Raw genomic sequence first — 8,083 nt, 5'->3', positions numbered from 1 at the left:
CACATGTTGTAACCTACAAACATGCAAATTCCAATCATCGACTAGACCACCCATCTATTTTGAACATAGACTAATGGATGGGTGGTCTAGTCCACTAGATCAACAGATGGGTTAGGAACATTCAAGTTGGTAATAGAGATTTTATCAAAATTTCAAGCCAGGCTAGGTCAGTTTAGATCAGATCCAATCCCAAGCATTTTTTTCAGGCTCAGGCTTGGATGATCTTCGACCTAGGGTTTTAAGTTCAGGGCGAAGCTAGCCCTACCCATGGCCGCCCTACTTTTTGGGGTCCAGGTCTAGTCCAAGCCTCGATCCGGTCTATTTTAGGATGGATCAAATTAGATCCATTTAAAAATAAAAATAAAAATAAAGAGCCTCCAGGTTAGGTTAAGTTGGGTTGATTTTGGGGGGTACAAGACCCAAATTACTTTAGTTATCGGGTCAAGTCTATTTTAGTTGGGAAAGAATGGCGAAGTCCATCCAAACCATCCGATGAAGAATAAGAGGAGAGCAAAGCACCAATGACGCGCAAGGCGCTTGCAGAACGGGCACAGAGAAAAAAGTGTGGAGGAGAAGCAGCCGAGCTCATTCCCTTCGCTTCTTAGGCCCAAAGCAGTGCAGTGTTTCCTAGCCAAATCAAGGATTTGGGGCTTCTTGCTACATATAAATAAATATGTGGGGTTCAAGATCCAAATTGCTTCAGTGATCGGGTCAAATTTTTGGACCGAATGATGCTTCATGGGTCCATATTTTGGACCCATATCCATTCCATCTTAGGTTGGGTTGATAGATCCATCCGGTCAACTTAATCATTTACACCCCTAGCTAGGCTGCATTTAGGGGACAACGGTTCAAGCATTGGCCAAAAAATCTGGCCTGAACCCACCTGCTCAAAATTCATCAAGACCAAGCCTGACTCATTGGCTCAACTGGCCCAAACTGACTCGGGTCAATCCAAACTAGAGTTTAAGAATGGAATATGAGGATTAAAGCATGAATAGCCCAAGCCAATGAGTGGCTTCATACATACAATATTCATACTCACCTTCTATCATTTTTATGGTCTTGATCTTACTTTCATATGTGAAAATGAGAAATAAGAAGAGTATTTGTAACATGAAAATGATACTATTAGGTGCTAATGACGGCACCGAGGCTCTTTCCTTCACTAGAGGATTTTAATACTAGGAAGGGAAAAAAAAAAAAGACAATGGATTTCATCATTTATTCCTTCACTGCCAGTGGCCAGAGGATTTAATCTCTGTTTTGGGATTGATTGGTGCCTAAATGCCTCTATATAAAATACAATGGAGGAATCGAGGGGCCACGCACTCAAGAAACGCAAAGAAATGTTATGAAGGATGTCTCATTGGAATTTTTTTTGGGGGTTCATGGAGCAAGATGCTAGAATAATTGAGGATGCAGCTTCCCCATTAGAAGCGCTAATAAAGAAAATCCTTATTACGGTAATCAACTGGGCACTTGAGAGAGACGACTTCGGTTTAAGGAATGCTCAAAGAAGAAGATACTCATGGGACGGCCTGTAATGCTAGAGAGGATGTTGTTGCTTCTTTGTTAAGCATATTTGGGTTGGCTATTTGCTTCCCTAAATGATAGAGAGTCACTTGCATGGGGCATGTTAGCCCATCTACTTTATTTTTCATTTCACCAATAAATTCATCAAATTCTGGAGGAAAAAAAAAAAAAAAAAAACAATGCTATTGTCATTTTATGAAAATGGTATAATTCGTTTGTTTCATTTGCATGTAAAAGAAAATTCTTGTATGAGTTTTTTGAGATGGAGAAGTAGACGATTGGAGAAATAACAGCCTCACTTTGCCTTTCCCAACTTCTTTTCAATTGGAGAAATTAGCATCTTTTTTCTTCTTTTTTTTCTTTTTTCTTTTTTTTTTCTTTTTTTTGAACAATGAGAAAACAGCGTCTTCCACAATTCAAACGCCCAACCTATCGAAACAGATTTCTAAAAACTCTAAAATGTCAATCCAAGAGGACTTTAATCCAAAAACTCTAAAATATTGATGCAAGAGGACTTTAATCCATGAAAATTAATAGATAGAGATATCTTTCAAGATATAAGCATTTGAGTCATTCTCATTTTCACTCCAACAAATAGACAGCAAGTTCAGGTATAGGAGCAGGGAATCGACTAGTTGAATATGTAATAAATAATTAGGAAGCCAGAGCGCAAGTCCAAAGTGTGATAAGTGGAACTAGAAGGTTCGTACACCAAGGTATCATGTAACCATCCATCACATTCATGGTTTTAAGATAAATGAGCCTCATGCAACTTGTCCGAGTCGACTCGGACTCGGTAGCACCTGATCCGGTTTGATACCACGAGCCACCCCCAACTCGGGCAATTCAGGGCAATTCAGTCGTAACTCAACTCAGGATCAAACGATTCAGTCCGAATCATTGAGTCTTTTAACTATGATCACATTCCTAGTGACACAAATCATTAAAACAGTGCTATATATAAAAACAAGATTACTAATTAAAAAACAAAAAAGATATTCTAATCATCCATTTAAAAATTGAAGTAAAAAAAAAATAATTCCAAGAACAAAATCAAATATAGACAAATGGCATCTTGTAAATCTCCATGAAATTCTTGTTGAAGAAAGGTTCTGCAAACAAGGCAAGGGGAAATCCCCACAAATACCAACAAAAACATACAAATCTGAAAAGAAAGAAAAATCAATAGAGCTACAAAAAAATTTCTAATATTTCTGGGAAGAAAAGAAATCCACAACTCCTAAGCCAAAAGCCATCTTCATATACCAAGAAAAGTTGAAAGAAGACAAAAGAGACTACTTGAATTTGCACTCACTGTTCTTGTATTCCCTTTGTTTTCCTTAAATGAAATTTTCTCGCCATCCAAAACCAAAAGTTGTAAAGAGGCTCCATTGATGCATATGTTAGCTACTTAGCATGCTTTGTTCATGTAAGAAAAAGAGAATATCTAATGAAACAACCACTGTTGAGGTATCTACCAGCTTCTGCTTCTAATGGTATATGAGAAATTGAAGTTCTCATTGCCCTCCGATGTGACCTAGACCAACAGTTATAAAATTATTATTCCCATACACATGTAAAGGTCCAAGATTTATGAATGGTGCTTCATCAAGCAATCCTGAATCATGTATTCTTTTTTCCTTTTCTTCCTCTTCTTTTTTGAAGGGTAATGGGAAATTTATTAAAGGCCTGCTTGCCAAAGCAAAAACAGGAAAAAGTACAATGACGAAAAAGCCAAAAAACAGCCCAAAAGGCAACCCTATTACAAGCGATTAGAGCATTGATAACCCATTCAGATATAGATAATTTGATAGCCTCAACAATCACCTCAAAAGGTTTAGAGGACTTCCGGAACCGTCTTCTGTTTCTCTCCCCCCAAACAACCCACCACACGGCCAGTAACGTCAAGAGCCAAGTAGAACGGTCATGCTTCCCTCCATCTCACCCATGCCATGCCCAAAGAAGGTTTCTAACTGAGGAAGGAATAACCCACAACACATCAAAATCAGCAATAACATTCTCCCACACCTTGAGGGTAAAGGGGCGAAAGATGAAGAGCTGGTCAATAGATTTGGCATCTTGCATGCACATGTAGCACATGTTCAGGATGATCATAGACCACTTCTAAAGGTTGTCTATAGCCAACACCTTTTTCCTACTCACCAACCATGTGAGGCAAACACTTTAGACGGCGCTCCATTGGACCAAAAGTGGTAAGTGTGCCCCTCTTTGGCTCGAGCTTCCTTGAAGACAAAGCAACCTATATAAGGATTTTACCAAGAAGCGGCCTGAGCTATGCGCACGCCATACCCAAGGGTGTTCCCCTCCTGTGGGGTGAACAAACTGCAAGCAGGCCAAAAGGGGGACAAACTCGTCCACCTCAATATGTCCAAAAGATTCCTCCTACATCTCGAAGCCCAACTCACAAAGGTGCCCATCAAAAAGTAGCAGTCCACCACTCTCAAGCCTTTAGCCGGAGACAAACGACCTATGTTGGGGAACTCATTGGGGAACTCATGATGAAAGGCAGATCCTCTTCTTCTTCTTTTTAAGAAGCAACGAAAATTTATATTAACAAAAATTTCATTAAAAGAGAAAAACAACACTTAACAAATTATTTATTAATTTATTCACAACAACCTGAGCTAGATGACAACCATGCCGAAACACACCTCACAGGACCATGAATAGTCCCTGTTCACACCATGCGCATAAACTGACTCATCAATTATTTGAACCAATGGCCACCAACGGCTTGCGCTAATGAAATAATGTCTTCTCAAACAGCTACATTACATGTAATATTATCCTTATATATATATATATATATATATATATATATATAGAGAGAGAGAGAGAGAGAGAATTGACGATTTTATTCAAACTAGCAAAAGCAGTTCAAAGCACAGGATACATACAAGGTGGATCTAATACAGAAGCAGTGACCCTCTGGTCACTAAAGGAAAGATCCCCCAGTTACCCGAGAAGGCCAATTTAGAACAACCCTAACATTCTCATTGGCAAGAGCCTAGTTAATAATCATGCATTAGATCCTCTTCCAAATATCTTCATCCAAAGAGATGTTGTTATAAAAAAAAAAATTCTAACATTCCTTTCATTCCACAAACCCCACAAGCTCTCAAAGAGGCAAATCTTCCACAGAATTCCTTTCCGATCTTAAAAATGTCATCCAAGTATTCCATTATTGTGTCCACTCCAAATAAGGAAAGAAAAAAAGCCCCAACCTGCCTAGCAGCTGAACAGTGCAAAAGCAAATAATTGATTGACTACAAATGATGGATTGACTCTGTCAACTTGCATAACCAAGTTGACAGAATGCCTTCTCATCAAAAAGACACTTGATGATGAGAGAATCAATGTTCAAGCACCAAAAACAAGCAAGACATCTACGACAGACCATTTATGGAACACTAGCTATACAACATCCAATCAACACCATCCCAACCATGGCAAGCAGAAACATTATTAGAACAATATGCCTTTCTATGGATGAATAATTTCTACACACCTTTTTTTAACACACGCACTCACACACCCACGCACTCACACCACAGTGGCTTTTTTATACCACAATAGGTACTCGAACCCATGACCTCGTGTTGAAACTCTTGTGAGTCTATCACACCTGATTCAATGAGAACATATTTTTTTTTTTAGTGTAGCATCTATATTACCATAAACAGAGCCTAAAGAGGCCAATCACTACTTTTAATATTACCAAAAACTGTATGTATTTGTCAAGTTGTAGGCTTTTCTAGGGTTACAGTGTCTAATCACCTCATCTCCATGTATAACACCAAGACCATGTGTTTGACTAAATTGCATAGCTTAGGCCCCATTTAGAAAAGCAAATGGCCATAAGACTTCCGTTTTCTTTTTCTTTTTTCCTTCTTTGGAAATTGATAATGAAATTTCGTTAAGGAGAAAAACCATGCCAATTGCCAAAAAGCCATGAACATCACAAAAGATGAAGACATCAGGCCCCACTAATCCAGATTAAACGAACCGTTTAATCGGGAATGAGCAGGGCGATCATAGCCACCTATAATAGATATATGAAGGCTAATTAAACTTTCCAATTATGCTGAGATTTCTCTGCTAGATTTTCTTTGCAACTCAAGGAGATGGAGGCCCATTCAATCATCCTGGCAGATGCAATTAAACAGCCTTGCTACTAAGCACTGCTTATCTAGATATATACACCAATTCCTTTTTTTCCATAATTCCTAGCACATAGTTGAGGGAAGGACACACCTCGAACCTATTTAAACAGCACCCACCTTGAATTAAAAAAGTGCTCCCCGTTCCTCAACGAGCAAAATATAGAGATTCCACTAAATCGGCTCGAAATGGCTATTTAGCCCATTTGAAACAAGCACAATGGTCATTTGAAATAGTAACTACCAAACCACCTTTTTGCATCCATCATGCATATATATTTGACCTCAAGACATGACTTCAAATGCCAGGAATATTATTTGAGTTTTAACTCAAGTAAATTAAAATAAAAGTAACTATGAAGGACAATGTTGCAGAGCAATGTCAATGTTATGTTGCCTCATTGCTGCTGTGCCAACCATTTAGAAAAGGAGAACTCAAAATAGATGACAGCAAAATGGATTTGAGAAACTGAAAACATCATTAAGGAACTGTTAGTTTTTCCATTTGTGCTAATATATTATTTGAGTATTGTCATGCAAGAAGGTCCCAGCATACTATTTGAATGCAAGATGGGTAAAATAATCGTAGCTTTTGAGGTCAGACAGCAGCTCAAAAAAGATTCACGTACAAGTTTTATCAAACCCTCTCTCTTCCCTTGTGAAAGATTTTTACAAGAAACACTTTCTTCTTTGGGAACAAATTCATCCCAATGAAATAGAGATAATAGCAAATCATTGACATATACATTGACCCCATGATCATACATTAAACAAATGAAACAAAAAGGTAAAGAAATGCTTATGAAATGGGACAATAATGACACCATCCAATTCACAAAAATACTTTTAGATTCAAATTAAAGTGAAAAATCTAACCTATAGCTTGACACATATGCTTAGTTCTCATTTGCACTGCATAAACATGGGATACATGGTATAGTGGTCCATGAATCCAAGCCAATCATTTGGAAGCCCCTCATGAACGGGGGGCCATGGTAGAAAATTCTCACCCAACTTACAATCTCAACCATTCTAGTGATTGCATACAATTCTACTTTCTTTCTTTGTTTCTTTTACTTTTTTTATATTAACGATGACGATTTTATAGAAATAAACATTAGCGGAATACAAGATTGAAGGCATGCCAATAAGCTCGAGAAGGTCTCGTCACACACAAAGTATTGCCAACGTGAGAACCCAAAAAGAACCACAACACAAGATGGAATAATCATGACTGACAAGATATGGCTTCTTTGTTTAGATATGCATAATGATTACCTTGTACAACACTGTGCATGGATTCCAAAAAGAAGGGGTTGTTTGTTTTGCAAGCAGAAATCCCAAATTCAAGTTACAATAGTCACCTTGTAAATTGCACTAATGGGATGAGTGTAATTATTACTCTGCGGAACCCACATTTTTCTTTACAATCCAAACAACCTCTGCTTTTGTTATCTTTTTTTCATTATCATCATCATCTAAGCCTTATCCCAATATTGGGGTCGGCTACGTGAATCTTGTTCCACCATTCCATTCTATCAAGAGTCATACCTTTAGTTAGACTATAGGTCATCAACTCTTTTCTTACTACCTCCATCCACATCCTTCTAAGCCTTCAACTTGTACCAACTCACTCCTTCTAACTGGCACAGTTCTCGATCTCCGTTGAACATAACTAAACCATGTAAGTCTACTTTCCCTCATCTTATTACCTATTGGTGCTACTTCTAAGTTCTCTCAGATGCATTCATTTCTAGTTCCATCCTTACTCGTCTTGTGACTCATCCATCTCAACTTCCTCGTTTCATCTACACTCATCTTATGAACTAATTGTCCCTTAATTGCCTAACATTTTGTCTACAACAAAAGCATCGTTGGTCTTATAACTATTATGTAAAAATTCACTTTCTATTTGAGTGGTTCACGATGATCACATGAAACTCTGAAAGCACATCTCCATTTCTTCCACCCATCTTAATTCCATCATTCTTCTCAATCTTTCCACTCTCATGAATTATTAACCAAAAATATTAAAAGTGGTCGTTTTGGGAAACATTTTGGTCAGCGATCTTAACTAATTCCTCATTTTCACTCGTGCTGTTACTAAAATTGCATTCCATATAGTAGCACTACAAGGAAGAATAGGCATTACCGGCGGCCAAAACCGCCCCTAAAAGTCCTAAAAACCGCTGGCATAAGAATTACCAGCGGTCGGCCACGTGCCGCTAAAGGGGGCGTCGCTGTATCTTTTACCTGTAAAAAGAATGAGAAACGCCGGTGAAAAGCTATGAGAAACGCCGGGAGGACCGAAAGACGCCGCTAAATGATATAAGGAATGCGGGTAAATTTTGTAACAAACGCCAGTA

The sequence above is a fragment of the Magnolia sinica genome, chromosome 3 (assembly GCF_029962835.1).
Source record: "Magnolia sinica isolate HGM2019 chromosome 3, MsV1, whole genome shotgun sequence".
In the NCBI taxonomy this organism is placed as follows: Eukaryota; Viridiplantae; Streptophyta; class Magnoliopsida; order Magnoliales; family Magnoliaceae; genus Magnolia; species Magnolia sinica.
The sequence above is the reverse complement of the archived record's forward strand: the minus strand, read 5'-3'. Positions refer to the sequence as shown.